Here is a 14201-nt window from a genome sequence, read left to right on the forward strand (position 1 = left end):
CTGTTTAATTCACAGGCTGTAATGCTCCTCGCAAGAAGTCTACACCTTTGGTGAAAAGTGTTTCATTTTTACCTGTTGACAGCCTGATGACACAAAGTATTTGCTCATAACACCACGAGTTTGCCTGTGACTTGTCACCAGGCTCCAGAAATTATTAATAGAAATGTCCATTTTTAAAGTGTAAATCAGTAAGTATGCAAAACCAATGGGGAAAAATAGTAAATTGGTTTCTGTGCTACATATGACATTTTCAGCTTTTTAAAAGTATGTTTAAAAATTCTTTTTCTTTATAAAGAAGTCTCTGTCTTCAGTAGAGCTTGTGAAAGGGCTCTCTCCATGCATAAACGCTGAGGTGGGTATCCATGGGGAGTCCAAATAAAAACAAGCATTCAGAGAGCAGAAACTCTTGATGGATGGAATGGAAAATTCAAACTTGTTCAATGAGGACTGATCCTGGAGAAAATAGATAAAACCACTTGCATATCCAGATACTTTTAGAAACAAATAAAACTCAATATTGGTTCCCAGAAGAACTGTTTTCATTATTCTTTTATTGTGGTATTTTACCTCTGTCTGAGTTTGTTCATGTCCATGGATATGTCTTACTCATTTTACCATTTTGGAAAAATTGAACAAAGTTGTTTTCTTTTCTTTTTTTTTTTCCATCAGTCTTTTTCACTCCTCTAACATTCTAGAGCTCCCATCTTCTTGGAAAATTATTTATAATTTCTGTGTGTTCATTTCCTCACATGGCACTCAGTCTAGGACTGAATGCAGTCTCTAACTGGACTCATTCCACTGAAAACATCTCACCAAAGTCATCAAACACTTTCTCATGATTAAATTCAAAGGAAATCCCTAAGACTTCCCTTAAGCGGGACCTATTTAGTAGAATTTAATTCTGCAACACATATGCATTTTTCTTGAAACCCGCTGTCTCCTTAACATCTTTGTCCAGGCATTTTCTTAGTAACTCTGCAACCTGTCTGAACACTGTTTTTTGGTTTCATGTGTTAAGCTCCACTTTCCTTTGCTCTGTTATTATGGTGTTCCTCCAGATTGTGTCATAGCTGTCACCTCCTATCACTCAATAGCTCAAATCACTTATGATCCATGCATCACACTGCCTACTTGACAATTATGCTTGCAAATATCATAGGAACCTTAAATACATGTTCAAAACTAAACAAGACCCTTCAGTCTTCTTCCCACATCTCTGTGTTACATCAAATTCTCTCTGGATCCTATACTCACCACCAGGATATCCAGTTACAAAATCATATCAATTCTATTTCCAATACATTTCTAGAATTATTCTCCCTAAATATTTGTAGAAAACCTCTCTCATCACAATGCTAAAACAGTGTCATAATTTGTTTTCTTTGCTCCAATATCATCCTCTATACTTTGGTATCTAGAAAACTCACAGTGATCTCTCTGAAGTACAGGTGTGATTAAGCTAGTCATCAGTTCTTCTTATAACAGCCTATATGGCAATAGGAGGATAATAGTAGCTGAGAGAATAAAGTTGTTGAGGGCACCTTATGAATTAATTAAGCAAAATTTCCAATGTAGTGGCTAGTGTGCGGAAGACAATATATAATACTGGCTGTACTGCTGTTAATAGACAGTGTATCTGTATTTATACCTTTCATTAGCCTTCAGCACCAGGAGGACAGAGCCTTTTTTATATGCTGCATCCATTATTGTGCCAAGAAAGGAATTAGCCTCCAAGTATTTACTCAATAAGTGGATAACTGGAAAAATATATATTTGTATAAAACCTTACTGTTTGCAAAGTGTTTCTATATTCTTTCTCTCTTTTAGAGGAAGACATGGTTACTACTCTTCCTAATGGTACATAGGAGCACTGAAACTCAAAATGTTTAAATCGTTTGTGCATAGTAACAGAATTGAGTGTCAAAATCAAGTCTGTTGGATTCTAAGTCCAAAGCTCTTATGCTGTTTCCAGATACTACCTTGCCTCTTCTTAATGATTGTATCAATTAAGTATACTCCTACTGAATTTTAACAAGGACTCTGTGTACCATCTGAGAAAAACACATCACCAAAATAGTAGCCTTTTGATCCACAACTCACCAGACATACTAGTGAATTAAACGTGAGTAAAACCACACTTTCTTTAAAAATGTACATATATATTCTATAACTGAACATGATATTTTTTAAACATAATTTGTTCCTGCATTATTTTAACTATAAATATAAAAATAGATCATCCAGACATATTTTAAATGAGCATTATTCTATCCAGAAAGAGGAATGGGAGCTTTGTAAACTCTCTCTGAACAAATTGTTTTATATTCTCCTTGGTTGCATTCCGATTTACACTTGCAGATCTCTTCACTGAAAACCACATTGTGTGGGTATCTCCTGCCTATTGCAATTGTCCCAGCTTCCAAAGAAACGGGAGCATCAAATCTCGCCTTTGAAGTCAGCTGCAGTGTCATAGTCTCATTCTCCGTTAATTAACTGAGTGCTCAGTTGATCTCAATGTGCTCTCTCCTGCCAGCTCTGCAAGACCTTGCCCTCTGCATTTGGTTCTGTGCAGAACTAGAGTATACATAAAATTAAAAATCAAAGCTAAGGAGGTTTTAACTTTGCCTGATTTTTCTTACCTGGAAAAGAAGCAGACAACACAGGCTGCTTTATGTTCCATATGAAATGGTAAAAATAGTATGAGCTATAAAGCACACAAATGAAGTTTTGATTCATGGTCACCTCCTAGCTCTTATGTTGAAGTTTTGTAACGTCTGAGATCTTCAACATCCTTTTCTATAAAAGGAAAGAATACCATTTCCATAAATTGTTTTGAGAATTAAATGAGTTAGTGAACTTGATAGTGTCAAACATTACTCCTAACATGTAATGCATATTCAGTAAAAATTAGTTTATTTCTTTCTATTTGCTGAGATATCTTGAGTAAAGTTTAATTTCTTCTCATCCTCCCATTTGTGGCTTTTGAATATCAGTGAATTACTTTTCTAAAGTATGAAGTCAGCTGGGTGCGGCGGCTCACAACTGTAATCACAGCACTTTGGGAGGCCGAGGCAGGCAGATCCTGAGGTCAGGAGTTTGAAACTAGCATGGCCAACATGGCGAAATCCAGTCTCTGCTAAAAAGTACAAAAATTAGCCAGGCGCCCAGCTGCTGGTGAGGTTGAGGTAGGAGAATCGCTTGAACCTGGGAGGTAGAGGTTGCAGTGAGCTGAGATTGTGCCATTGCATTCCAACCTGGGCCACAAGAGCAAGACTCCATCACACACACACACACACACACACACACACACACACACACAATATGAATAGTGGATGTCTATCTTGAGAAGACTATCACTTAATTTTTTTTATCAGGAGTCATGATTTAAAAAAAAATCTATTTCTGCTATTCCTTTCAAATTTCCCCATTTAACAAATATGTATTTAGTGCCATCATGTTCCAGGAATTGTTCCAGAACATGAGTAAAATTTTTATAAAAAAGAAACAGGGACTCTCCTTAAATGACTTACATCTTCTCAGAAACAAATAAATGAATTTTGAATCTGTATTTAAACATGTGGGAAAGTGATTTATGAAAACTTAGTGCTCACGTTTGAAACAGAAATGTTTATTATGGAATCAACCAAACTTTAATTAGGAATGATATAAGATGTCCTCTTTTAACATACCCCACCTCCCTAAATCCTATCTTTCCCTTTAAATAACCTGTGATTTAAAGCTAAAAGAACATGGCAAATATTTCTCAGAGACGGAAAGATATTTTCAGAGATGTTTTGATGTCTAAGTAAACAGTCTTCATTTCAAGTGTTTTGTGTATATTTAAGTGATTCTACAGCCTATATTGTTTTTCTAGTGAAATATAATGATCCCGGGAATTGAAAAAAAAAAAATAAAGACAAGAAAATGGTAATTCTTAGTCTGTTTTTACTTAAGAATGGTTGTATTGGTCAGAAAATAGTGGGTATTCATAAAAGTGTTGACTGAATTGAATAGTCTTTCTTAAAAAGTGTACCTTTTGTATATTTATATTTCTCTTAGGAAACATGACAAAGTATATTTCAAATAACACTATTTCATTTCCATTAACACAGTATAGATTAAGTCTATAAATGTATGTATTTTTTCAAAGTGTTCAATATTATATTATTGATAATAGTGTCAGAAATGAAAAATAAATTTACTATAATCAATTTTGAAATGATTTTTCACAAAAAATTGTATATAGCTAATTTGATGAAGATGTTGAAAGCCACTTTCAATTGTAAATGTCTAATAGAAATGCTTCCTGTCTAACCAGGCATGAACCCCCACCCTGCACATGGCCTACAATCTATTCATGTCCACATGCTTTGTTCCTGTGAAACTTAAACATTGAAAATACTGGATTTTTACCATGGCTTAAATATAATTATATGGTGAGTAGGTGGTGGCAGTAATTACACTATTTTATAGCTTTTAGTAATTTAAATACAGTTGCGACAGAAAGTAAAAGTATAGAATAATTAATGACTAAAAGTTTTTCAGAGAAAGATTAGATTGAATTTTTTGTTTGAAATAAAGTAGTAGAATTAACATTGAAACGTCTATTATTCTACCATTTTGCTTGTAATTTAGGTCACAGAATTTTAATGTTTTTTTCTTTTCTTTTTTTATTTCCTTTTTTCTTTTTCTTTCTTTCTTTTTTTTTTTTTTTTATTGTTTTGTTGTTTTGCCTTTTTACCTAAAATTAAATGGGTTGGTGTGGGTTGACAGGAACTATGTTGACATGGCTGATAATTCTATCCTACAATTCTAAAATCTAATGCTTTTAAAATACAGGGGAAAAATCATTGATGTGTCTCTCTTATCTATATAAATATGTTGAACACATGTTTATTTATTTATTTTTATTTTTATTTATTTATTTATTTAGAGACAGATTCTTGCTGTTGCCCGGACTGGAGTGCAATGGCACAATCTCGGCTCACTGCAACCTCCACCTCCCGGGTTAAAGCAATTCTCCTGCCTCAGCCTCCTGAGTAACTGGGATTACAGGTGCACACTACCACGCCAGGCTAATTTTTGTATTTTTAGTAGAGACGGGGTTTTGCTATGTTGGCCAAGCTGGTCTCCAACTCCTGACCTCAGGTGATTGACCTACCTCAGCCTCCCAAAGTGTTGGGATTATAGGCATGAGTCACCATACCTGGCCGTGCGCGAGCGCGCGCACACACACACACACACACACACACACACATAATCCGTACGTGTGTATAGATATATATAATCTATATGTGTATTTATAGAAATATATATGTATATATGAAGTTACCTTATAGGCTAAATTTAAAAATAGTGCTAATCACTAGGTATTTTATTTAATTATAACTATTCTTTTATGTTGACAACATATTGCAAGTCTTAATTTTATTTATAGATTTTGTTTGGCCTTATGTTTCTGGAATTCATACTGCTTCTTGTAATTGTGAATTAAAATTCTATTCTGAACAGGTAAAAGCTATTTCAAAACGTAGCCATTTGAAGCCTCATGACTGCTAATTTAGCCACTCACCTAGACCCTTCTGATCCCTCATACTCTCAATTTGCTTAAACAGCTAAACCTTAAACATAATATTAAGTTACACAGAAATGTCTTTGAAGCTTGCTAGATGAATCACTGTGATTATTGTTTTCTGTCGGAATACTTCTTTCCTTATCCCTGAAGACAGAAATTGTCTTCTAGTTGTCATTTTAGCCAATTATTTAAAATTGTGAAAATACGACTTAGTCCTATTCTGTGGTTCTCTAGTAACAAGTAACTTGTCTCTTGTAATTTGTTAAGCTTTTGAAATCCTTAGTGTTTAATATGAATTCCTATCTAACAGGCTCTGTATATCTTGTAGGTCAAAACTGTTGTGACCATGAGGCAAACAAACAACCTTAAGAGCTTTTAAACAATACATAGGCTTATGACATATACATGGCTTCAAATTGCATTTTACAGGAAATGTATTAAAATTTATCACCATAACTTTAATTTCATTTAAATACATAAATCGTTGCTCATATAAACTGGAATTAAATTTTAAATTTCCAATTTGATCTGCCAACATGCTTCATCTTTGCTGAATTTTCTGACACTAATTGGAATGCGCAGAAGCCCACAGGACAGCCAATGACAACTTTTGGGCTATTTCCACGTTTCCAATTGCGCTGGATACAACAGGATGACCAAATTATGACAGAGTTTTCTATTCCAACTCAATCCACTTGTAACACAAAGATTTCCTCAAGTGTCAAAGACTCTAAAAGAGAAAGGTTTAAATTTTGGATGTTGCAAGCTCAAATCAGCAAATGAAAGTTGATCCTTGAACATCTAAATCAAATAAATGATTAAAACATTTCATAGATAGACTGAACCTTGAAAATACTAAGTCTAGGGACCGCCTCTTCAGGAGACTTGTGAGGATACATGGATACATAGACATCATTTGATGTAGTCTTATATCTAAAGTGGTACAACATTCTTACATTCTATAATTTTATATAAACATAACCTTATTTTATAGGTTAAATTGTGTCTTCCCTCAAAAAAAAAAAAAAAAAAAATAAAGGTATGTTGGAGACCTAAACCCCCTTACTCTCAGAATGTGATGTCATCTTATTTGAACATAGGCTCTTTATAAAGGTAGTACAGTTAAATAGAGGTTAAGAGGATTAACCCTCATCAATATGACTGGTGTCGTTATAAAATGTTAAAATTTGGACACAGAAAAAGAGATGTATGGGGGAAGACTGTATGAAGAAACACAGGGAGAACATGACCATTTACAAGCTAAGGGAAGAGATACAGCTTTCAGAAGAAACCAACCCTAATTTCAATACATTTCTGTTCTTTAAGCCACTCAGTTTATGCTACTTTTTGGAAGCAGCCCTAGAAAACAAATACACAGGCCAGGCATGGTGGCTCACACCTGTAATCCCAGCACTTTCAGAGGCCGAGGCAGGTGGATCACGAAGTCAGGAGTTTGAGACCAGCCTGGCCAACATGGTGAAACCCCGTCTCTACTAAACACACACACACACACACACACACACACGCACACACACAAATTAGCTGGGCATGGTGGCGCACACCTGTAATCCTAGCTACTCAGGAGGCTGAGGTGGATGGATCACTTGAACCCCGGGGGTGGAGGTTGCAGTAAGCCGAGATTGCACCACTGCATTCCAGACTGGGCGACAGAGCAAGACTCTGTCTCAGAAAACAAAATCGAAAACAAACAAAAAACCAAATACACCTCATATTTATTATTCTAAAATTACCAAATTATGTGTGTGTATAAAATAAATATGTATTTATATATGGTACTATGGTATGTCAAAGTATAATTTGTTATTTTAAACATACATAACATATGTTTCCATATATTTTACAACTAGTAATTCTACAATGAAAGCATTTAAAATTTATTCTTCTTCTCGTGACTTTTTTTGTGACAACACATGACAATCTGAAAGTGACAGTCACTTTTAGATTGGACTTTTTGAAAGAAAAATAAGAAGCATTTGAGAATAAGAGTTTTAGTTTTCCTGATTAGTAGTAAGTACGATGTCTTCTAATCCTTAGAAATATGAAAATCAATTTTATTGGCTGCTGTTTAGGAGATAACTGATTTCTCAATTTTTCTGATTACATTCATCTTGAGGATAATGTAGTTATTTTAATACATGGTAGAAATAAAGCCATTCCTAGTGCAGTTCTATTTCAGGTTCACATAAAAGGAATCCTACATTTTCAAAGAATCACTGGAAATTTTCATGACGCCTAGAATCACAAGAATCTCCTCATCACCCAGGAATATTTGGGCCATTAACCAGCTGCGTGAAGTTGGCAACGTCACCTAACTTTCATGTGTCTATTTTTTCTCAATGATACAATAGAAATGTTGAACTGGATGAGTTGCTTGTTCTCTTTTGAACTCTCTTAGCACTTATCACCTCTACCATTAATATCACACTTTTTTTCTATTGTTAGTATGTTTCTGTTGTGAAATCTTGTTTAAATTCTTGTATATTTTAAATTTTAAAATGTTTCAAAGTACTTGAAAGGGCAGATAAAGTTTAAATTTTTAATGCAATGCTCCAACAACACTGACACCACTGCTACATACACTTTTTGCTTTTTTCTTTATTCCTTTCTACACTGCCCGGTGCATTTTCTAATATGAATAAAATGAATTGAGAGAGAAAATAGAAAAGTTTATCTGAATTTTTCATAGGCAATGTCTTTATAAATCCACCCAAACTTATTAACTGTTTAAAAACACTTAAAAAAAATGTTTAGGCCAGGGACAGTGGCTCACGCCTGTAATTCCATCACTTTGGGAGGCTGAGGCAAGAGGGTCATTTGAGATCAGGAGTGTAAGTACAGCCTGGGTAACATAGGGAGACTCCATCTCTCCAAAAAAAAAAAAAAAAAAAAAACAGCTGGGCACGATGGTGTGCACCTGTAGTTTCAGCTACTCAGGAGCCTGAGGTGGGAGGATTGCTTGAGCCTGTGAGTTTGAGGCTGCAGTGAGCCATGGCAGCACTATTGCACTTCATTCTGTATGACAGAGTGAGACCCTGTCTCAAAAATAATAATCATCACTTTTTTATTTAGAACGTTTATGGATGGATAATAGCTGTGCATATTTATGGGGTACATGCAATATTTTGAAATATGCATAAAGTTTGTAATGATCAAATCAGGGTAATTTAGGGTATCTATCACCTCAAACGTTTATTGTTTATTTGTATTAGGTTCATTCCAATTCTACTCTTCATTGTTTTAAAATATGCCATAAATTTTTCTTGTCCATAGTTGCCCTACTGTGCTATCAAACACTAGATCTTATTCTTTCTGTCTAAATGTATTTTTGTAAACATTAACCAACCTTTCTTTATTCCTAACTCCCACTACCCTTTCCAGCCTCTGCTAACCATCATCCTACTCTCTATCTCAATTTATTCATTTTTTTAGCTCCCACATATTAGTGAGAACATATGATATTTGTTTTTTGGTTCCTGATTTATTGGCTGTAATTTACAACTAGTAATTCTAAAATGAAAGCATTTAAAATATATTGGTTTTCTCATGACTGTATTTTGTGACAACACATGAAAATCTCTAAGTGACAATAGTCACTTTTAGATTGGCCTTTTTGAGAGAAAAAGAAGTATTTGAGAATAGAAGTTTTAGTTATGAAAATATTCTATATACTGATTTTCAGCCTTTTGGGTATAGACCCAACACTGAGATTGCTGTATGACATGGTAGGCCTAGTATGTTATCTGAGGAACCCCCATGCTGTTCTCCGTAGAGACTGTGCTAATTTACATTTCCACTAAGAGTGTATGAGGGTTCCCCTTTCTCCGCATCCTCACCAGCATTCATTATTGCCTGTCTTTTGAATAAGAGCCATTTTAACTGGAGTGAATGATTCTTCTTTCCAGAAGTACAGTCATTAAAGAATTGTCCCAGCGTGTAAAACCCAGTTATAATTACAATTTTATTTTGTTTTTTAATAGTACTACTGTATCATTTGCACATAAATAAATACTTTATCAATGGAGGAGAGCAGTACAAGAGGTCAACATTTTGACAATTTCTTAAAAATAGTGCCTACTATATGACCCTACCCAAGCCATAGTAACAATTATTAAGGAATCAATTGAAAATAAGTATCCTCACATCAGTCACAAGATCAATACTTTTAAGTTTCTTTCCATGGTAGTGTTCTAGTGCAGACACAAGTTTCAATGGCCAGAAATCTATATGAAGATCACACTGTTAAACTTATAGCTAATTTCTGTCTGTTGAGGCAAAGACTGAGAAGGGATCAAAGTTCTAAACATTTGTGACAGCTTTCTCAGAAAATAATAACAGATATAAAACTAGTCAATAGTGGAATAGTAGATGCAAGCTGAATTTTTACTATTGGATCCTGAGAAATACAGGCTCCAAATTTCCAAATGAGAATAAATATTTTGTCTTGTCTAATGAGCTTAAGTCTATAATGTAGGGGAAATTAAATATTCCAATTTAAAAATATAATACATTAGAGGAACAGATTAGGAAGATCAGAGCTTATTAAAAGAAAGCCTGTGTGTAGCCTGACACAGAGGGATCATTGAAAAATAGTGATGGCACAGATTCCTTCCTGGGGTCTTTGTAGGTTTGACCTTTGTAATGAAATAATTGAGGAGAGAATTACTGAAATTCGCTTAGGATGCAATCTGAGTTTATAAATTCAGATCAGTTGGTTGAACTTAGTTATATTTTTGCCTTATATTATGTAAAAATGAAATATACGTATACTTAAGTGAATAATCCACTTCCAAAATAGCTAAAATTCCATGTAAAATATGTCCTCTGGAGTCCTTCTGAGCTAAATTCCATACATTTTAAGTTTTCTGTGTTATAAAAGTTAGGAAAAATCAAATTAACTAGTCAAACAAAGGCAGATAAGAGATCTACTGCTACTTTGCAAGTAGGATTGAGGATTTGACTCAAAAATCTGTGAACAAGACTTTTTAAATTCCCATTGCTTCAGAAAATGGTGCTCAACAGTAGTTTATTGATAAATATGTATGAATTACCGGATGAATTCATAATACATTATTCTCATGGTCCCACCATACACATTCAACATTTTTAATTCTTTTTAAATTTTGTTTTGTATACAAGAAGTTACTTGTAAACTTTAACCTTGATGTTATTTTGGCTTTTAGCACTTTTCATTATGTCGTTAGACACGTATGTACAATATATTCCACCCTTGATATTAAGCATAATGCTCCTGTGGGATTTAATCTTTGCATTATACACAGAATAGTGTCTTACAGTAGAAAGAACTCAGTTTTTAAAGTGTTAATTATAAAAGGATGAATGGATAACTGTATGAATGAATAGAATGATTATGATATGTTGTAATAGTTATAAAAGTAATAATCTTAATTACTAATAAATCTACATCTTGTTTTTAATGTTAGCGAGCCATGTAAATAGTGAGGGTGATAGAATACCTCCAGGTAAGGATTTTAGAAAAAAAAAGTTAGATAAGTAAAGTTTACATAATTTGATTACAAGTTAAATTTTATGTCTATGTTATATCTAAATGCTTAGAAACAACTTTTTAATGATAAAATTCACTTCTGTTCATGCAAATTGGGTAATTCTGTATCTAATTGACCACTTAGTTTGTAGTTGAGTAATTATTGTCATCAACTGCCTGTTTGCACATTAAATGAAGACCAGGTGAAAATGTTAATTAGGTTAATAATTTTAAATAATTTTTGTTATTAAAGAAGCGTGTTTTTCTGCTCTTGCTGCAGTTTTGCAATTGCTGTTTAAAATGGTTTTCACATGGCCTTCCAACATTGGAGACCCAGATTAGAAGCTCACATTCAAGCAGATGATTGGGTCAATACAGCTCATTAAGAACATCATTTTATAGAGGTTTATCATTAATGCATAAAAGGCTATTTTATTTCGAAGTAAGTTGAGAAGAGATAGTAATGTGTGACAAATACTAATTTTCCTGTTGTTATATTGAGGGACTCCACGTAATTCTGGCCAGACTTGATTCACTTTCTTAGCCAGAAAATCTTACCATGTACAATTCACTTCCTTATAAGTATATGAGTAAAATAATGTTTTTTAGAAAAAAAAAAAATCTAAGCCATAAAATTTGACTTTTATTTCCCTTAAATATAAATGAACTGAAATAAGTGTATATTAACTATTACTGAATTAATATCAAATATTTGTATTTGAAGCAAATAAAAATAATTTGAAGACCTGAGATTTTCATCTTTTCTGCTACTATTGCAGAAAATCTTTTATGTAGGCTTGCTTAGTCAACAACTTGTAATCAAATCTCTCCCGGAGCAAATGCTGGATGATTTTCTATCATTTTCTCAAGTTATCAAAACTGCCTGAGGTAGTTGGGTCATTAAATAGCAATAGGTATCAACAAAAAGCAGCCTCACATCGTTAGTGCTAATGATTTCTCAGGCTTACATCTAAAAAATGACATATGGACTTCAGAATAATTTAAGTTGACTTCAGTGGGGGACATTTACTGCAGGATAGTTTTAAGACAGCCATCGCCAGCTCAGGGGAAAGGCACAACAAGAATTATTTCAACAAAATGTTTGTATCAGAGTGTAATAGTGCATCTGGTCAACTTAATTATATGATGATGATTAATCAGTGTTCAACTATGACTGATAGTACACACATATATTAATGGGTCATCAACTTGACCTTAAGCAATTATTTTACATGGATCCCTCAGCAAAATATGTCTAAAACTTAGCTAAATTTTGTGATCGGTTAAAGAAGATTACAAAAACCTTTTCAAATGTTAACAAAAATGCCCTAAGAAGGTCCTCAATCTTGGATTCTCTAAGTATTCAAACTTACAATATTTCAATTTTCTTGAATTTTAATTACTGACTACTGTAGTTTCTTCTTAAATACTGAGGCTAAATTAAAAATAAAGCATGAAGAAGCTATTAGAGGCTGCAGTTTCTCAATCATTATGTAGTTTTTATATTGAGAGTGGAAAAAATAATATGAAAGTAGACCCCAGAAATAGATTCTCTTTGTAATTTAGTAATTTGTATTTTCAAAATTTAATAAAAATAGGGCTATTAAATTACAAGGTGAAAGGAAAGCAAACTAGCTCAAAATAGGAAAAAAAGGAAAACAATCATATTAAAATATTTCTAGGTAGTGAAGATATACCTAAGAAAAGATACTAAATAAATAAACAAAATGCTCCAAACATGTTCGGTCTTCTTGAGAACAAATTGTCCTCTCAAAAAACAAAATATTTTATAATTTCTAACTTATTTTGATACATTTATTTTCTATTGATGTCTCAACCCTCTGTAACCTAGCTTCCATTCCCCACCAGAACAGACAAAAATAAAAGTTGTTATAAAACATCAGTTCCCTACAAATTTCTAAAATTAGTGGCCTCCTACTTTATATCAGGGTAGCATTTTACACTTGACTCCAATAAACAATTTCTTTGATTTTAACTCTTCCTCTTCCTTGATACTAACCAGACCTCTCTATTCTCTTCCTGTCAAGGGTCAAATTTTTCTTTTTTGCATTTATTTTTAATTGACTCTTAATAATTGTACATGTTTATAGGGTACAGTGTTATGTGTCAGTGCACATGTACAATGTGTAACGAACAAATTGGAGTTATTAGCATATTCATCATCTTAAACATTTATCACTTTTTTTGTTGAGTTCATTCAAAATCCTCCCTTCTAGCTATGTTGAAATATACATTACTGGTTTTTCTCTAACTGAATGTTTGAAAATGATATAACAAAGTTTATAGCCTCTACCTTTTTATTTGTTTTTAATAATCACCTTCTTCTGTGAAATGATTGTCTATTCACATGTCTGCCATAATCTATAATTTCCGTCAAGATCTAATTCTTGAATGGTTTACTAACTTACCCAACTATCTGGTACATGTCTTTGGAGGCAGTATGGGTGTCTCAGAGTCTATTTGTCCATGCAGAATTCATTATTTTCTCTTTCCCTAGGCAGTGCAAGAATAAGCAAACAGTAATAAAACCATACAAAGACAGCCTGTTCTCTCTGATTGTATTCATTGCTTTCTGAGTGGGGTCGATATGCACTCATCCTCTAAACTGAAAGAAACCATGAACATATTGGTCCTTGTCACTCACTGTGAACCCATTGCCCATAATATATCTGGTACCCAATATCGTAGCTTCCAGTTTCTGAACATTATTTTATCAGCTCTTATCTTTGACATCATTGTTTTTACTGTAGGCCATAAACATTTCCTTCTGAACTGTTGTTACTGCCCTGCCTTATAGCTTTGAGAATCTCCTCATTGACAAGTGGAAACCCCATGATTTTTAGAAATTTGCTTCAACCTACCTTTCAGTCCCATCTCTTGCTATTTTTCTGAATTTAACTGAAATAAAAGCAGTTTTTCTTGTGGATATTAACAAACACTGTAATAATAGGTTGCAATAATTTTATTTGTTTTAGGCCAGTTAAATTATAATTAGCCCTTTTTAAATCAACAAGAATAGGAAAAGTTATTTGTGTAATAATTTATACTTCAGACCATTAAATCAAATTGTTTACATAAAGC

General features: G+C 33.4%; 1 protein-coding gene across 2 annotated transcripts in view; it reads left to right on the top strand.

The window, feature by feature from the left end:
• Positions 1–14201, top strand: part of CADM2 (cell adhesion molecule 2) — a 1116362-nt gene that overhangs the window by 363698 nt on the left and 738463 nt on the right. The gene's annotated exons all lie outside the window — the stretch shown is intronic.

Source organism: Rhinopithecus roxellana, chromosome 1 (genome assembly GCF_007565055.1).
Source record: "Rhinopithecus roxellana isolate Shanxi Qingling chromosome 1, ASM756505v1, whole genome shotgun sequence".
Classification (NCBI taxonomy): domain Eukaryota; kingdom Metazoa; phylum Chordata; class Mammalia; order Primates; family Cercopithecidae; genus Rhinopithecus; species Rhinopithecus roxellana.